The sequence below is a fragment of the Notamacropus eugenii genome, chromosome 2, assembly GCF_028372415.1.
Source record: "Notamacropus eugenii isolate mMacEug1 chromosome 2, mMacEug1.pri_v2, whole genome shotgun sequence".
Classification (NCBI taxonomy): domain Eukaryota; kingdom Metazoa; phylum Chordata; class Mammalia; order Diprotodontia; family Macropodidae; genus Notamacropus; species Notamacropus eugenii.
Window position 1 is genome coordinate 292,465,499 of NC_092873.1, and position 18,756 is coordinate 292,484,254.

An 18,756-nucleotide genomic window follows, 5' to 3' on the forward strand; every position below is an offset into this window, starting at 1 on the left:
TGTCCTGTGATCCTTGGAGTACAGAGGCAAAGCAGACGTCAACATTTCTCCTTAATATCATTGCCACTGATAAAATCATCAGTTCCTGATGCTGGAGCTTTGAAAGTGTCAAGAACTTTGGTGACAAGAACTTTCTTTTTCAGATATGACTGTAGCACTGCAGGAGCAACTGCCAGGCTACATTTCCAGAAGTTGCCTCTCAGGATGATGGCTGTAGGAATTGGGCTGGAAGTGTTGCTATTCCAAAGGTTCTTAGGTTCATGGCTTTGGGCTGTCTCCATCAGGTTCAGGAACACAGGAGAGATGGTGGTCAAGGTGTTGTTAGTGATTTAGTTTTACTTTATGCTGATGGTACTTGGGTGTTTTATTATCATCTTCCCATTTATCTTGTGTTTGAATTCCCTACAAGCCATTTCCCTGATAGACAATTCCTGCCCTCATGGATCTTATAATCTAATGGGGGAGAAAACAAATATATCCAAAGCAGACTACGTACAAGATAAATAGGAAATAATAAATAGAGTGAAGGCACTAGAATAAAGAGGGGTTCAAGGAAAACTTCTGGTAAAAGATGAAATTTTGTTGGGACTTAAAGGAAACCAAGGAAGCTGGGAACTATAGTTAACATTTGCTGACAGTCAAGAACCAAAATGTTCTCAACTTAACTGCTCAATATTAGAATAAGGGGTCAATTAAAATAAATTTGTTGAAGGAAAGCACTGTTTTCTTTTTGCCTTTGTGTCTACAATGCCTTACAAGTAAGCCCTTGAAAAAAATTTTAGTTGAATTGAATATTCTATAATTCTTGTTCCTTTTTTCACAGTTAACAGCAATTCTTTTTATTAAACTACAACCTACTTCTTCCTTTTCATAATTCTTATTTTGTTGGCCTTCCTTTCAAATGTTTTGTGTGCTATAAATTTTTGTTACATGCTTAACCACAAACTTGAAGAATGCCATGACTTAGGAGGGGGTTGTCACTATACATATCGTAACACAACAGGGTATTTATTGTAGCATTCTGACTCAAGCCTAACTTACTGCTGCTCTAATTGATAATATTTTCCACCTCACAGAAGCTGAGCTAAATGCATAGACCTGGAGGAGTAAATGAAACAAGTATTTTATAGAACAATAACCAAACCATTTAAATCTATAACTACTATACTTTTGGTTTTTACTTCCTTTTCTATGATGAAATGTGAGTGGTGCATGTGAGCCACACACAGCAATTCCCTTTTATGTTTGCAAACAGTATTATGGACTTGGTGTAAGTGATTTACAGTGAGGTAATTTTTTAAAAAAGGAAAAGCTAAATAATTTACAGGAAGGGAAACAACCAATATTTCAAAAGAAATCTTACTCCTGCCTCCATCGTCCTTTTTTAGTCACAGAATAATTTTAAGTAAAGAAGGTTATGCAAGCTTTAAAAATTGGGTGAAGAATAGAATATTTTCTCAAACATGTAAAAATTTGTTGTAACTTTAGAACATATAAAAAAATCATGGGATATGTAACAGTTAAAGAAAACCTTGAAAATTAGAATTACATAATAAAGATGGTTGACTGTGAATGCTGCCAATTAAAACAATAGAACATAGTTAAAATCCATAAAGAAGCTATGATTACTAAGAACAAGAAAGAAGTAGAAAAATGGTCGCAGAAATTTGTATTTATTAAAAATATGGACACAAATAGATTATTACAGTATAATAGAAAAAATAGGCTTGAAGAAAGGTAGGCAATTTCCTCACTAATAAAATTTGTTTTTTAAGTATGTATTTTTAAAAAATCAAGAATAGGTTCCAATGGAATTTGACAAACTCAAAGCCATAAAAGTGATGCTCACCCTAAATTATGGAAGAGCAACACCTCATTAAATTATATGTTTATACAATAACTCTTGGTTACTGGGGCTTAACCCACTTACGTAGCAAAATTGTCCCAGACAATTTTGTATTAGATTCCAGAACTTTTTTCCCACATATACCTGATTGCACTGATTTATTTCATTATCCATTTTCTTCTTCTCTCTATTACCTCATTATGATCATTCCCCACTGGACCCAGTTTACCACCGTCTTTTCTTCTCACTTTATGTGTACTTTTCAGATCCATGAATGTGACATCTATGTTTCCAGTCTCTAACCCTTATCTCCATTCTCTGCTTTACTGTAGTGCTATCACAGAAATAATAAAGGACTAGTTTACCAGTCTTCTTCCAAGAGGGGAATGGGTTTCATTTTCCTGCCAGAGAAATGAGCTCTTTAAAGAAGGGAAATCTTGTGCATTGTTGTAAAGTAGTTACTTAGTATGCAGAAGGCAGCTGTCTAGATGCCCCTTCTGTTTTCCTTTGCTCCAATTTTACCCATGTCAGAATTTCTTTTATCACCACCTGCTCCCATCTCTATCACCTATGAACGTTTAAGTTACATATGGGGAGTACATATTGAACAGCTGAAGAAGAGTCAAAAGTCATATTGTTGTATCAATAAAAGTGGATAGTATTTATAGTGATATTCTAGTTTTTTTAATATTGTAACTAAGATTAAACATGAGATCTTGTATCTTCTCCATCTCCATGAAGCAAACGGTTGTTTTCCAATGTTTTATCCACATTCCAATTTAACCTTTTTAAAGTTCAACTCAATCAACCAATAAGCTTTCATTAAATGCCTGTTATGTTCCAAGAGCTGTGCTAGGCATTGGGGATATAACACAAAGAACAATCTTCATGACGTTTTTCTACTGAAAAACCCTCCATATTTCCCCTTAGCTTCATAAATAAAAGTCAAATTCCTTAGCGTGATATTTAAGATCTTCCATGTCTTGTACCCAATATAACTTTCCAATCTTATTTCCCATTACTGTTATATGCTAATAATGATGATAGGCGTGTATTTGGCACTTTAAAGTTTGCATAGAGCTTTATACACCTTATCTCATTGGATTTTCTCAATGACCTTGTAAGGAAGGTTCTACAGGTATTATTATTCCTATACCTATAAGGAGACTCAAACTCAAAGAGTAAAGGGAATTGTCCGTGGTCACACAGTTAAAATATCGGAGGTGGAATTCAAACCCAAATATCTGATTCCAAGTCTGATGCTCCTTAAAAAAAAATATTCTGAACCTAAGCACTAACAAATTAACATTGCACATGCACAACAGAATGAAAAAAATAGAATAATATATTAAATCATAAGTCTCCATTTCATGCCATTTGCTTTTTTAAAAGTACATAATAAATTTCACTCGTTAGTTTCAAAATTGTCTTGCTTCTCTGCACTTCCTTCTGAACCTCTTCTGTTCTTTTCTGTGTATTTAAAATGTGATTCAATGGTCCATTTTTCTTTTGAGTCCCTAGTGCTCACTTCCTCTCTCTACCTAATACTTTCGCCAACTGAAAATAGAGGGGGAAAAATCCTTGAAACAAAAAACCATGGTCAAACAAAACAAATTCACACAGTGGCAACATTCAAAAATGATACTTTCTGTGCTTTGAATCCATCATCCTTCTTTTAGGGAGTATGTAATATGTTTCATCATGGACCTCTAGAGATGGGTTGGTCATTACTTTGATCAGAGTTTATCTTTCAGAGTTGTTTTTTAAATATGTTGTCATATAATTTGTTCTTCTCATTTCACTCGGCATCACTTCCTAATTCCCAGGATTTCTATAATAATCTCTTTAATCATTTCTCATGGTGAAATAATATCCTATTACACTTACATGCTACAATGTATTCAGCCATTTGCTATTTGATGGGCACTCTCTTAGATTCTATTCTTTTCTTTCCTCCCTTCAGAATAAGGAAGTTTGTTTTTATTTCAACTAACCCAACCCAGCTATTATCCTTGATCTTGTTGTCACCTCCTCACTTGTTTCTCCTTTTCTCCACCAAACTATTGTTCAACCCTCCTTTGTTTGGTTTAGCTAAGAGTGAGGTCCACCTGATTCCTGCTCCCCTGCTTCCTTCCTTGGTGTTTGTATAATCTTCTTTTGATGTACTTCTTCTGATGTACTCAGATTCTACTCCCCTCCACCTTTCTACACTAGTGTGTTCCTCTTATTATCACTTTTTTTTGCCATCTTAAAAATATCTACCCCTGAGTTCTTTGCTCTCCTTATTTTAAATCTCTCAATAACCTCAGAAGACATGTTGAAGAGACACTTGTTTCTTCTCCCCCATTAATACTAACACTTGCATCATTACATAGTTCCTTCGAATTGCTTATATAAATTTATCTTTCTAGGTTTCTCTTGACCCTTGTGTTTGTACTTTGAAGCTTACACTCAGCTTTGTTTTTTGCATCAATAATGTTTGAAAGTCTTCTATTCCATTAAAAATTCATTCCCCATCCCACTCCCAGAAGGATTACACTCATTTTTGCAAGGTAAGCTATTCTTGCTTGTAAGTCCAATCTTTTGCATTTTGGAATACTGTATTCCAAGCTCTGCTTTCACTTACAGTTGACATTGAAAGGTCTTATATGATCCTGATTGGTTTCTCAGTACTTGAACTCCTCCTCTGGATGATTGCAATATTTTTTATTTGATATGGGGCTCTGGATTTTGGCTCACATTCCAGGGACTTTTCTGGAATTCCTTTCAAGAGGTGATTGGTGAATTTTTCTATCTTCACTTTGCTCTCTGGTTCTGATACATATGGGCAGTTTTCATTTATGATTGCTTAAGAACGGTGTCTAATTTTTTTTTTATCATGGATTTCAAAGAGTCCAATTATTCTTAAATTATTTCTCCTTGACTTACCTTCCATGTCAGTTCTAAAAACAAACATCAGATATTTTACATTTCCTTCTATTTTTTAATCCTTTGGTTTTTTTAAAGACAACATGAATATTTAATATTTCAGAATATATATTATATAATAGAGCTCTGGCATCTCATGAGGAGGAAAATACATTAATGAATTTCTGCAATAATACAGCTTGTGAAATGACAAGATGCAATTAGATACTGTTAAGAAAAATGGTAATTTAATTTCCAACAAATACAATTATCTTCCTATACCACCATTTCCCTATTTCCAGTTCTGTTGCGAAGCCACAAGATAATAATCAGAAATAACCTCATCCATGATGATTTAGTGCTTGGTGAATAAGAATAATCATCTTCTCAACTCATTTTCTTTGTGCTACAAGTCTGATTTTTAGTTTTCTATAAAAACTCTCTGTCTCCTTTTCTCTTAATAAGCATGGCTACCCTTTAGTAGAAGGTTTAACTACTACTTTTGAAAACCACATATACAGTTCCCCAATGTATGCATGTACACACACATACATAACAATAATAATAGTCAGATTCTATGTCATCCATGTGTAAGAAATGTAGTTCCTAGTCTTCAGGCTCCTCATAGTGAGCATGGCCATTGGCATAGTGAATAGATGTGTTCTTTTCCTCCATCATCTTCCTCATCATTGTCTTTTCCTTCATAGTCATCATCTTCCTCTTCCTGCTATCACTTTCCTGATGCAAGATTCTTCTAACAGGCATCATACCCAGAAACTCCATCTGCATCTTCACTTGGACAAATTTCAAGGAGTGTGTTGATGTGGTCAGCTCCTTAGTCTTTTGAGTTTCATGTCCACATTTAGGACAAGAAGAGTTCTTTCCTCCCCTTTCTTACTCCTTGTATGATCATCACAGAAACAAATCTTACAACAGAGGCACACATACTGTCCCAGTGATTACAGGAAATACATTTTAATGTTTCTTTCTCCAAAATTGGGCAGCAGGCTTAATGTTCATATTGATCATCTTTACACGGGAAGTTATGGCAAAAAGAGCAGTTGAGTGTTCTGCCTCCATAGTCCCATACACCTCTTTCACATTCAACACATTCTGCATCAGTAAGAGGGCAGGAACAAACACACATGTGTACTCAGATATTTCCTACCATGGTAAACCCAAGCTTCACAGAAATCAAGAGATCGCACTCACAATTGCAAGGCCAGTTCCACACACATCAGCATGCTTCATGACACAATCTGAAGACTTCATCATATATTTTGGTTTTCCACATTGCATGCATATTGGTAACTTCAGTACAGAATTACAAAAGTAACAAAATGCTCTATTATTCTATCCTCTTTGACACTTATCACATTCCATTGAAATTTTATGTGTATGTTTAAGTCAATATTGCCTCTTGCCATTCTCAGCTGTTTTTCACATTCTCAATGTTCAGGCTTCTTTCTTGCACCATTTTTTTTTTGGCATTTTGCCTACTTTCTAAAGAATGTAGAACTCACTGAGACAGAGAAGAACGCACAGGTTGGGGAGTTGGATGGCCTCATGTTTGAGTCCTATCTCTGCACAGTGGCATGATCTTAAGAAAGTTGTTCCCCTTTCTAGGACTCAGTTTCCTCATCTCTGACTGTAGCCTGGGTTAGAAGGGGACACAAGCTCCCTTGAGGCTGGTGATGATGTGGATGGATGCCAATGGTGCCTTCTCCCTTCAAATCACACTCCCTCTGTGTCCATATGGACCAATGGAGGAGACTTTTTTTGTTTTAATGTTTCTTTTTGAGCTATTCTAATTTTCAGGGAGTCTTTTACTTGGATGGGTTTACTGCTTTTGTTCTACACTATTCATTCTCCATCAAATTCATTCTTCTAGAACTTTTGTAATTTTCTTTTTAAAATTATTTATTTAGTATTTTCTTTTTCCCCAATTATATGTAAAAACAACTTTTAACATTTGTTTTTAAAATTCATTCTTCTAGACCTTTTATTTAATTTTTTTTATCTCTTGCTTCATTTCTTCTCAGTGTTCACATCATCCTTGTGGAAAATCCATTTTTTTCCCTTGAGTCTCTGCTTGAAGCTGTTATGTTGTTATTCTTTCCTTGTAGGCTGGGGGCATCTCTGGATCTACAATTTTTCATCATCAGCATCTTCGTTGGTTTATTCATCTCTCTAGTTTCAGTTCCTGAATTGGGGCTTTGTGCCAGGACCAGGCTCTGCCTCATGTTGAAATTTTTTTTGGTGGGGTTAGTAATCAACCTTGCTTGATCTTGACCTAGGTCACCAGGGTTCCTGTGCTGATCTTACAGGTTTAGCACCTTCTTGGATTTTTGAAGTTCAGAGTACAGGGTCTTCAGAACTCTTATAGTATCTTAGGAAATGTGGAAGCCCTGAGATGTTCTGATCTGCATGATGCTACACCTGGATTAGTCATTGCTACTCTTGATGACTTCCAATGTCCCATATGAGGGCTTCTGAACACTCTGGGCCTTTTTCTTGCTGCCTCAGACTAGAGGATTTTGTAATTTATATGTATGTCAGGAATGTCTCCATGTCTTTGGGAGTGCCTGGAGGATGCTGGCTTGTTTGCCTATGCTGGTACTGCTTTACTGGTGGTCTCTTTCCTTTTACCTATAGGTTTCTGGTTGACTTTTTATGCAGTTCTGGGGTGAACAATAATTACTTACAATGGTTTCTCATTGGATTTATTGGTCATTATTTGTTCCTGTGTGATTTTTTAGGGTTTTGTTTTGTTTTGTTTTGCTGAAGTAGGTATCAAAGAGCTGACCTGCCTACCCCTGTTCAGGCAGTGATCTTGCCAGAAGTCTGCTATTTTCCCTCCAACATGTAATACCCCCTCTGGGGCTATTTCCCAGTCGGATATGTTGTCTCCTCATGGGACAATTTCTCAATAACATGATAGATTGTAGAAGGGAGGAAGGAAGAAAGAAGAGGAGAAGGAAGAGAGAGAGAGACAGAGAGAGACAGAGAGACAGAGAGAGAGAATGAGAGAGAGAGAAAGAGAATTTCTTTCCCCCCAAGAGTGATTGATTCCCACTCAGAGTCTTGGCTCTAAATGGAATCTTCTGAATAGGAGCTCTTTTACCACTAGATTGGTTCGCTCAACTGACCTCACCCCTGGGCTGATACTATTTTTGTACACAGGCCCAGAATTTGTCTGATTCTTTCAATCACAAGATGTTTCCTGTCATTTACCTTACATCCAGTGGCCAAAACGATTGTAATTTTTCCACATTGATATAAAGACTTGCTCAAACCTAGTTTACATGTCTTATTCGTTGACTGACTGAATCAAGATGTTTGAACTTTCTGAAGACAAACTAATCCCAAACTATTTGGAATGGGGTATAACCCCACTATAGCATACATCCATTCTATGCTTCAGTCAAGCCAGGTACTTTTCTGTGTGCAGAACTAAGAGAACAATTTATATAGGAACATTGCAAAGACAAATAACTTTGAATGATTTAAAAACTCTGATCAATGCAATGACCAACCATGACTCTAGAGAACCAAGGATGAAGCATAGTAGCACAGAGGTAATGAACTCAGAATTCAGATTGAGACACAATTTTTAGACATGGCTAATGTAGGCATTTATTTTGTATACTTGTTGACTATGCATTCTTGTAGCTTCCTCCCTAACTCCACCCCCGCAGTTTTGGGGTATGGAGATGGAAAACAGAGAAAACAGATGCTAATTGAAAAAATAAATTAAATTAAATTAAGAAAGTAGGGGCCAGGACCTGGAGTGGGACATGACATGATTTCCAGGAATATAAGATCAGTTCATTGGAATATAGAAAGAAAGGTAGCAGCTTATGCTTATTATATTCAATCATGGAACTTATCTCCTATCAGCCACATCTACCCTTCACCCATTGTCCCTCAATATTTCTCTGCTTCACGCATTTCTGCCACCGTACACAGCTTTCAAATTCATCCTTTTTGTGCTAGGTGTCAGCCTTTTGAGTCCATTGGGACTTCCACATGGGCACCCATAAATGCAACTGCACAAGGGCCAGTGGAAAGATTGCTCTTCCCCTTCCTCCTAGCCCTGACTCCAAGTCTATTCCTGCCTCCTGCCTCTGAGATTACTTAGTAACCTTAGAACAATGACTGATTGATCAGATCTCTCTCCCTCTTTGCATTTTGGATGTGACAGAGTCTTTCAGTAAGAGAAGGCATGGACAGGTTGCAATCTGCATCACAGATACCATTATACTATCTTTTCCCCAAAGTCTACCTCTCATCAAAATGTCCATATTTCTAATGAGAATATATGTACAATCATCCAGATTTGCAGCCTTGGTGTCATTCTCAACTTTTCACTTTCACTCACTCCCCTTACATAATCAAGAGTTGCCAAATTTATTGTCTCTGTCCCCACATTTTATACATCCATCCCCTTTTCTCCACCCACACAGCCACCACCTTGTACTTAGATTCTCATCATCTCTTTACTGAAGAAGTGTCTTAATTGGTTCTCTTTGCCTCTTTCCCTCCCCACTCCAATTCATCACCATATACCTGCCAAAGTAATTTTTTTTAAAAATTCAGTTCTGAACACATGCCCCTACTTATTAAACTCTACTGACTCCCTACTGATTTCAGGATTATCAAATATAAACTTCTGTTTTGCATTTAAAGCTTCTCACAGTCTGGTCCCAACTTACCTTTCCAGCCTTTTTGTACTTTCCTCTACCATCTTATTCCCTCCAGGCTCCCTCTCTAGCCTCCTACAAGTCCTCCTCCATACCATTTGCCTCATTTGCACCTTCCAGAGAAGGAGGGAAATGAATTCAGGAAAGGAGGGGTGTATCTTACTTTTCCTGGACCAGCCATTCCATTGTGCTCCCTTCTGGTACTTTCTCTGGCCTCCAACAACTCCACATCAGTTGTCTTTGTTCCTTCCACTCAGACACTCCTCCCTCATTTTCCAGCTATACTAACTGACACCCTGGAATGACACTACCCCAAGACTGAATCCCTAGGGACTATGATAACTTATCTGAACTCATTCCTCAATGATTAACATACTTATACTGTATCATATCTTCCCTATGCCAGTGAGTCTGAATACTGAACTGTCATAGTTCAAACTCCTTTCTCCGCTCCTCACTTTTTACTTCCCTATTCCTATCCCCCTCAACCCCGCATCCCAATGTGCTGCTCTAAGCTACCCATATATTCCATTGTATTTTCTGGAATAACTAATCCATAGGTAACTAATTGATCCATAGCTAACAAACTTTTATCTTGCTTGCTTGATTTTATCTTAAACTTTTTCCTTTCTCACTCTTTCCATCTTTTTGTACCCACTGAGACATGGCACCCTTTTGATGACACAGCTTTCCTTTGCAAACTTTCTAGCACTGGTTGCACTTTTACCTATATCCCCCCCCCCCCAAATCAGTGGCTATGGCTGGGGACTTGGAATACTCCTAGCTCCCTATTTCCATTTCCAGGCTCTCCCTTTACCACTATCACTCAGTAACCTGTCCTTTGAGATTTATGTGTGTGTGTATCTATCTATATCTATCTATAGTTCTTTACCCTATCCAGTTCTTTAACCTAATTATTTCTTATGACTTATTTCTCTATTTCATCTCAGCTATATGGAGGTGGTCCTATCCTTAATCTTCTCATCACCCACAAATATTGCATTTCCATACACTCAAAGACTGAAATTCTCTTATTTGGTCATAATCTGTTACTCCATCTTTACCTGTGCCCAAACCGTGTTCTCTTCTTCATTGTGACCTTCAATCCTTCCATCTCTCAGTTCTTTCTCAGTCCATTAATCTTACACTGGCTACACTCTCTTCCCTTCCCTATTTTGACCCCTTAGTGAACCAGTTCAACTCTACACTGAACTGAAGCATCTTACCCCCTTATTCTATCACTGATCTTGCCCTGACAAACCTCAGTCCTAAATTACTCCCACCTTCCTCTGCATTCACTCTTATTCATGCACTGTTGAATGAAGCTGGAGAAAAATTATGAAACTATGCTTATTGGGTCTACTACAAATTTATGTTACATAATCTCAATTGGGCTCTAACTATGGTAAGGCAATCCTTTTATATCTCCTTAATTGATTCATCCTCCCACTCACTGTGGCATTTTTCCAAACCTTTTAATGGCTCCTTACATCTTCCATTGCTCTCCCACCTTTATCTTCTTAGTGTACAAGCTTCCCTCACACTTAATGAAAAAAAAACTGAGGCCATGGGATGAGAGTGTTGCCTCATCCCCTTCTCATCTCAGATCACTTAGATGCCTTCCACCACTATGCCCTCCTTCATCTGTTTCACATGGAGATGGCTCTTCTCTTTGCCAAGACAAAACCCTTTGTATTCACAAGTGATCCCACCCCATCTCATCTTCTCCAGCAAATTGCCTCCTCTATCATCCTCGTTCTCACTTGTCTTCAATCTCTCCCTGTCAATTCATTGTTTCCCCACTGTCTATAACCACATCCATATTTCCATTATCCTCAAAAAAAAAAAAACACAACAAAGCCCTTTAAACTTGGAAAGACTTACATGAACTGATGCAAAGTAAAATGAGTTGAACCAGAAGAACACTGTACACAGTAATAGCAATATTGTAATGATTACCTGAGAATGATTTAGTTATTCTCAGCAAAATAATGACCTAAGACAACTCTGAAGGACTTATGATGAAAAATGCTATCCAACCTTAAAGAAAGAGCTGATGGAGTCTGAATACAGATTAAAGCATACTTTTTTACTTTTCCTCTTTTTGGTTTGTTTTCTTTTACAACATGACTAATATAGAAATGTTTTCCATGACTACACATGTATAACCTATATCAAATTGCTTGCCTTCTCAATGATGGAGGTGGATAGAGAGGGAGGGAATTTGAAACTCAAAATTTTAAAAAATGAATGTTAAAAATTGTTTTTACATGTAATTGGGGAAAAAATAAAATACTAAATAAATAGTTTTAAAAAAAGAAAAAAAATTAAAAGCCTTCACTTGATCTGTCCATCTCCAATAGCTATAATTCCATATCTCACCTCCCTTTCGTAGCTAAACTCCTTGAGAAGCTCGTCTATAATCAGTGTATCTGCTTCCTTTCCTCTGACTCTCTTCTAAATTTTTTATAATATGGCTTCTGACTTTATCATTCAAACAGAACTGCTCTCTTAATTGCCAAATCTAGCTCCTTGAGAGAAGGGACTATTTATTTGTTGTTTCTGTCTTTCTTTGCATCCCCAGGGCTTACCACAGTGTCTGGCACTTAGTATTAGTAGGAGCTTCATGGTGATTTGCCTTGATCTGAAGTCCTATACTCTATCATCCACTTGTTCAAACTGTTCTTCTTGTTCCTTTCACTCATACAAAAAAAGAAAAACAAAAACCAGCCTAACTAAAGTATCCAAACATGTACAGAAAATTAAGGTATGATAACATCCATTAACTGAGCAATATAAAGAAAGAGGAACGGACTTATATTGAAAATTTTCTGCTGATTTGAAGTCAGACATAATTCCTTTTGGTGTTTTTGCATTTTCTTTGATTTGCATGATGAATGCACACAAAGAAACATGACTTTTGCTGAAAACTATAATGTTCACTGACTAATATGACTCTTTACTTGGTTTTTGTGTCATGTCTCTTTCAATAAAAGGTATTTAAAAAAAAAGAAAGTCACCTACTTGGCTAGTTACCTTGTTCAATTAGTTGAACAATTAAGTACTAACAAATACGGATTATTTACAATTCTACCTTATTCCCCCCACCCCCACATGCAAGGTTTAAAACAGAAGAGAGAAATATTCCATCACAATATTCTCCCCCAAATAATATTGTAGTTAGAGCAAAACTTTTTGAACTGTTAATAAATTAGCATATTTAAAAAGTAGAATGTACTTCATTTTATCTCCTTAATTTCTAATTTTGTATATGTTTTATAATTATGTATTGGTATGATATATCTATGATATTGATATAGTATGTATATATGGTATTTATATAGTTTATAAATAAATACACTCAGTGTTTTTTGTTTTTTTTACTACAATGAAAAATATTCAGAGCCTGCTGGTCTAGAGCCAAAAAGAAAAAGTCATAGCCCTCTTCCACATGATAGCATTTCAAACACTGGAAGGCAGCTATCATGTCCTCCTGAAATCTTCCCATCCTTTAGGTTAATAATTCCCAATACATTCTATCTACTTTCATTTTCATTCAAAGCATAAATAATATTTTATCGGCACATTGCTTTGGATTTTTCAAAGCATGACTACAATGTCATATCATCTCCACAATCATCTTTTGAATTAGGAAGGGCAGGTATTATCATACCTCTTTGAAGAGAAAACTGAGCCACAGAGAAGTTGTAACCTGGCCAATGATTTTTGGCAGGGCTGGGACTAGAGAGTACCTTTTCTCATTGTTTTATGACCTGTTGGTATGTTTCGAAGTGTCTTGGATGTGTTATAATATGCTTGGTAAATTTACCCCCAGCAAATGCAAATTGACATACTGCTTAAAAAAAAAAAACAACCACACCACCAAAACTACGACATTCAATTCCTAGTGTAAAATCAGAGACAGAAACCTTTTGTGAATGGGACGATCAAAATTAGAAAAGAAACTACTTGGAGAAACAAAAGCCTCTTCATTTCCCAACATTGATTTCTGTAATCCTACAAATAATCTGAAACATAAAAAATTGCAAAGGTAAACCCTGAGTGTTGAGAATACACCATTTAATATTTTTTGGTCGTTTTTATTGTTGTCTTGGGTTTTTCCCCCCCAACGTTCTGAAGGTTGGTGATAAAAAAGTTTGTTCTCTAGTTCCTAGAGGCTCTTATGGAAATGTGACAAGGCAATAATTATAATTCAAATATGTTACTTAGCCTTCATGCTTTTCCTCTCAAACTCACAGGACAGATATTTAGGAGATATTCTGTTAGGCTATGGCAATTGAGCTTAGTCAAATAAATAAACTTCATCCAAATTCTGTTGCCTTTTCAAACTTTCAGTCCCCAAAGTCAACTTCCAAAATCAGAGAAGCAGAAGAGTATAATGGAAACCATACCGAATTAAGAATCTTAGCTCTGTTTGTGTGGTCAACCCACTTCACTCCCCTTGACCCGTTTCCTCTTCTGTAAAAATAAGGAGGTTGGACTACCTGGTCCCTAAGATTCCTTCTAGTTACAGCTTCAATGATCATAGGTTTCAATTATTTTTAATGAATTAATTATATTTTTTATCCTATCTAAAGTCAGGTAATTTTGTATCTTTGTTACCACATGGGATATATAGCCTCTCTATGATCAAGATGCCTTCCATGCACCCATGAAAATAACATAAGATTCCTTGAAAGATATAATAGATTTTTGATGAATCTCTGATTATTAATGTCAAGCTAGGCATAAAACAGGGAAATGTATGATTGCCAAACATGTTTGCTTCTGTCTCAGAGGATGGCCAATGTAGAATCCAAATGAAAGAGAGACGTATATAGAGAGACCCTATAAATGATGAGGTCTTTCAGATCCTCCTGTTTGCAGATGGCCATTGTGCTGACTGCATCATGCTTTGGAACAAAAAGAATCTGTAATCACTCTAAAGAGGTTCAGTCTCACTAAAACCCAAGTAGATAAAAAAAGGCTTATGGTCCAGATTGTCATATACAGTTGGCTGGACTACCCATAGCTCTGGTCCATTGGTAGCATAAACTGGAGAGACATTGCGTTTGGTTAATGAACTGGACTTAGAATTTAAGAGGAGGTAGAGAGCAGGGTGGATTTCCTTTGGGAAGTTTCACAGTGCTTTTAATAACTCCAAGCTTTTCACATAACCAAAAGCCCATCTTTTGAACATTACGGTTCTCTTGGGGATGCTGTATGGCTGAGTCCTAGAAGACCAGAGGGTTTGAAGAATTAGAGTTTAGGATCAAACCAAAGGGCAATGGAGAAGTACATGGTGACAAGAGGATGCAGCATTTTACCAATGAAGAATTATTCAGGAGAAACTGTGTAAAGGATATTACCAAAGAAATGTATGATCTGAAAAGGAAATTGGTCAAGCATGTGGGCAGAACAAAGGATAGCAAAAGGATAGTTTCATTGCTATTGTCAAGAAAGCTAGAGGAAGGTTTCCCAGCATGTTAGGGGAACCTTTTGTTCAAGTTAACAGAAAGTTATTGATGAAAGTCATACAGTAAGAGAGGGCATGGATATGTTGAAATTTGTATCAATAGAAGTATCAACAGCTCTACTAAAATGTATATGTATATATATTTTTATATACATACATATATATGTATATTTATATTTTATATACACATACATACATCTATATATATCCCTTTTTCACTATATATCCCTCTTTCATAATGTATTAACAGGGTAATCTGTTCTAAGGGGTTATATGAAATTGAGCAAGATTTATTTGATCATTTGCAGACAAATGTGCAAGTTTCTGCATAGCAGACATAACATATATCATCACAAGTTTTTAGCAGTACATATTTCTTTAACTGAAATACTTTCCATGTTATTACTTTTGTAATTCAACATATTTTAGCATTAGCATACAAATTATCCCACAGGCCCAGGCAAATAAAAATGCTAATAAAATTTGAAAATAGAACTCAGATCATTAACACCGATTTTTTTTTTTAGATTACTGATGTTAGAATGCATTAGAGGCAAGATAATGCCAGTAAGTTTGAGAAAGCTTACAGAAAATTCTGCAGACCTGAGAACATTTCTCTGGATCCAAGTTTTTCATTATTAATCAAGTCAATTTAGGTACAATAATAGAGAACAAAATTTTTCCATGTGTATAGTATAGAAGGCAAAATATCTGGTAGTGATGAATATGAATTTAGGAGAATTCATATATATGTATAAATATATTGAGATGATTTATTACAAAGATAAAAGTTTTATGCTAAATAGACTAGTGAAGAATTAAGCTAGGTGAAATGTAAAAACTATTCAAAATTTAATTGCTGGTGGATTTTTAGATGCAAAGCATGAAAAAAACTACTAAATATGTCATGTTGGCATTTCTCTCAATGTTCAGCAAACTGGTGGTTCATGCCTGCACACTGAAATAAAGTTAAAAACACACATTTAAATTGGAACAACAAAGAATCAAATAGAATCATAGAATTAAAAAAAAAAAAGATTCAAGAACTTATCAGGGCTTACTATGTGTCAGGCACTAGGTGAAGTGCTAGGTATACTAAGACAATCCTTGAAATCAAAGATCTCACATTCTGCTGAAATTTTATACCTAGAATGGGCCTTAGCTATTATTTAGTTCAAAATCCTCTTTTATATTTCAGTATGTCCATATTCCTGTATGGATTGTTGCAAGAATATATTTTTTTTAATATTCACAAATCTCATTGAGGTGGTCTTGTAACATTCTACTGCTTGATGCAGTCAACACTGTATTATCCACAAACACGAACTCCTGGAGAACTTCGTAATACATCAAGAAGCTCTCTCATTTACTTGGATCTTGCATAAGACATCCTCAATGATGGTGAATACCTTTGTAAAGCACTCATTTTGTTTTATTCCTTATTAACAGAGAGGGCTGTTGAATGGAAATTTATCTTTATAGTTGTATTTTGGAAGGAATCTTGAACAATCTTACAATATGCATGGTCTATACACCTTGTTGGTGGAGACTTTAAAGCTGTTCTTGTCTTAAGTGAAATGCTGCTGCTGGTGCTTTTTTTTTTTTATAAATGGCAAATAAATTGTGTAGGACCTTATCTTCTGTGTCCTTTTCTGTGTGACTATTAAAATATGCTTTGCTTGAGAATTCTTTGAAAAAACCCAAAGTTTTTTCATATTTTCATGGAGGATCCCTCTTAATACATATGTAGACCATTCTCACAAAGATTTCATCTTTGTAGATGAAAAAATAGGCATGCAGCTTAGTGATGTTCTTTTGATAGCCATTTTGGGACATTAATATCCTCTGTGATTTCCCCCCCATTCTTTTGATATCTTCCTGAACTAAATGGATCAAAAATTCCATGCACCCATGGCTGCCTTGCCAGTCCATTGAGTTCAATACATCAATACATACATCTGAGACAGGCTCTGCAGATGAATTACTTGAGTTCAGAACTGAATTGGAGGAAGAGCCTAGACTACATTTAGGAAGTTACTAAGTGCCTCTAGTGATTCTAAACTACTCTCCAGGGGAAAAGGAAACAAAAACCTTGTTTCTTTGACATTTAGTTTCTCTGGATATTTGGAACACTACCTTTTCCCAAGAATCAAAATCGAGGGCAATCCAAAGTCTTTGGAGAGACAGACTTCTGTTGGAGGCAAGTAGGCTGCTCCATGTTTCCAGAGAAGACTTAGGCTTATAAAGTTAGGCAGGTGTAGGTGTGAATTTGATCTTCAAGCCTGGACAAATATGGTAATAAAGCAAGAATATGGTACTTTGTAGGCAGAGTGGAAGCAAATTTTATTTAAGTCTGGTGAGGTCAGGGTAGAGTCACTATTAAAGAAGAGAATCACTCTGCCGAATTATGAAAGTTTTACAATGTGCCACACGTATTCCTCTTCCTTCAGGTGTGAATAAACTTAAGTACACATAATCAGAAGGGTTAAATAGATTATATTTATTTAGGGGAGGGGATCCAGACTTATTATTCTGTAAGTACGAGGAAACAATGCAGATCAGAAACTAATGTGCTTTGAGACTCTGAGCTGTTTGGGGGCGGTGCCAGGTTAAGTGACTTGTCCAGGATCACCCAGACAGTGTATCGGGGCAGAACTTGAACCCAAGCCTCATTCACGCTCCCCACCCCCCCACCCCCCAAGACGCGCGCTCGGCCCCGCACCCCCTGGCCCTTCCGCCCGAAGCCGGCATGCACCCAGCTCCGCACCCTCAGGACCCCTGCCAAACGCACGTGCAGCGGGCACAGGCTGCACCCTCTCTTCCAGAAGGCTCCTCCACGTCCCCGCGGGGCCCTTCGCCAGCAGAACCCCGGCTCCCACCAGGGTGCCATCAGCCCCTCTCCCCCACTTCTGCCACTTCCAAACTTCTCTTTTCCCACCCCAAACTTCACTCATCCTCGGGCCCGCCTCCTCCGTCCCCACTGGCCAATCGGCCGTCCGATGCCTCTTCGGGGTTCCACCCCCCCAAACGCCCGGGGCCAATCCCCGGCGCAAATGTCGACTGGCCGGGCTAGTTCCCAAGCGCCCGGCCTGTGACGGCAGCGCGCCGGGCGCCGCGCGCCGGGAGGGGGCGGGGTTCTCGTGGAGGGGCAAGAAAGGGCGGGGGGGGCGGGGAGGAGGAGGAGGAGGAGGAAGAGGAGGTGGTGCTGGTGTCGGTGCAGCCGCCGCCGAGCTCCGCTGCTGCTACTGCAGGAGGAGGCTGCGGCGAGGGGGAAGACGGCCGGTTCCGAGCAGCCTAGGCTGGCGGGCGGACGTGGAACGAGAGGCTCGAGCTCCGCCGCGGGAGCGAGCGAGGGGCGGGCTCGCGCACGGGCGCGCGCTCGGAGGCTCCCTCCCTCCTGCTCCCTCCGCCGCCCCCGCCCTGCGCCTCCCCCTCCCCCCGCCCCCCTTCCCGCCGCTCCGGCGCGGAACCCGGGCACTAGCGGACAGCGGAGACGCCCTCCGGCCGCGATCTCCTCAGGATCCGCCCAGGGACGGCTCCCTCCTCCTCCGTTCTTCCCCCTCTGTCCGCGCTGGCCGCTCCCGAGCCGGGTCCGCCCCGCTGCGCCCCCGAGGGGTGTGTGAGTGTGTGAGTGTGTGTGTGCGCGCGCGCGTGCGAGGGGGCCCCCGAGGGGGCTCGCGGGAGCCGGGGTCCCCCTCCCCCCGCTCGGCGCCGCGCAGCTGCCGCGCCGCGCTGTCCGCCCCGTCGGGGCCCGGGCGGCCCGGGCTTTGAGGGGCTCCCGGGCTGAGGGGGCCTCGCTCGTCGCCGCCCCCCTCCATGGTCCA

General features: G+C 38.6%; 1 pseudogene; it reads right to left on the reverse strand.

Moving 5' to 3' along the window:
* Nucleotides 1–5,483: 5,483 nt before the first annotated feature.
* On the reverse strand, nt 5,484–6,651 carry LOC140522987 (zinc finger protein 330 pseudogene; annotated as a pseudogene).
* Between the last annotated feature and the right edge of the window lie 12,105 nt (nt 6,652–18,756).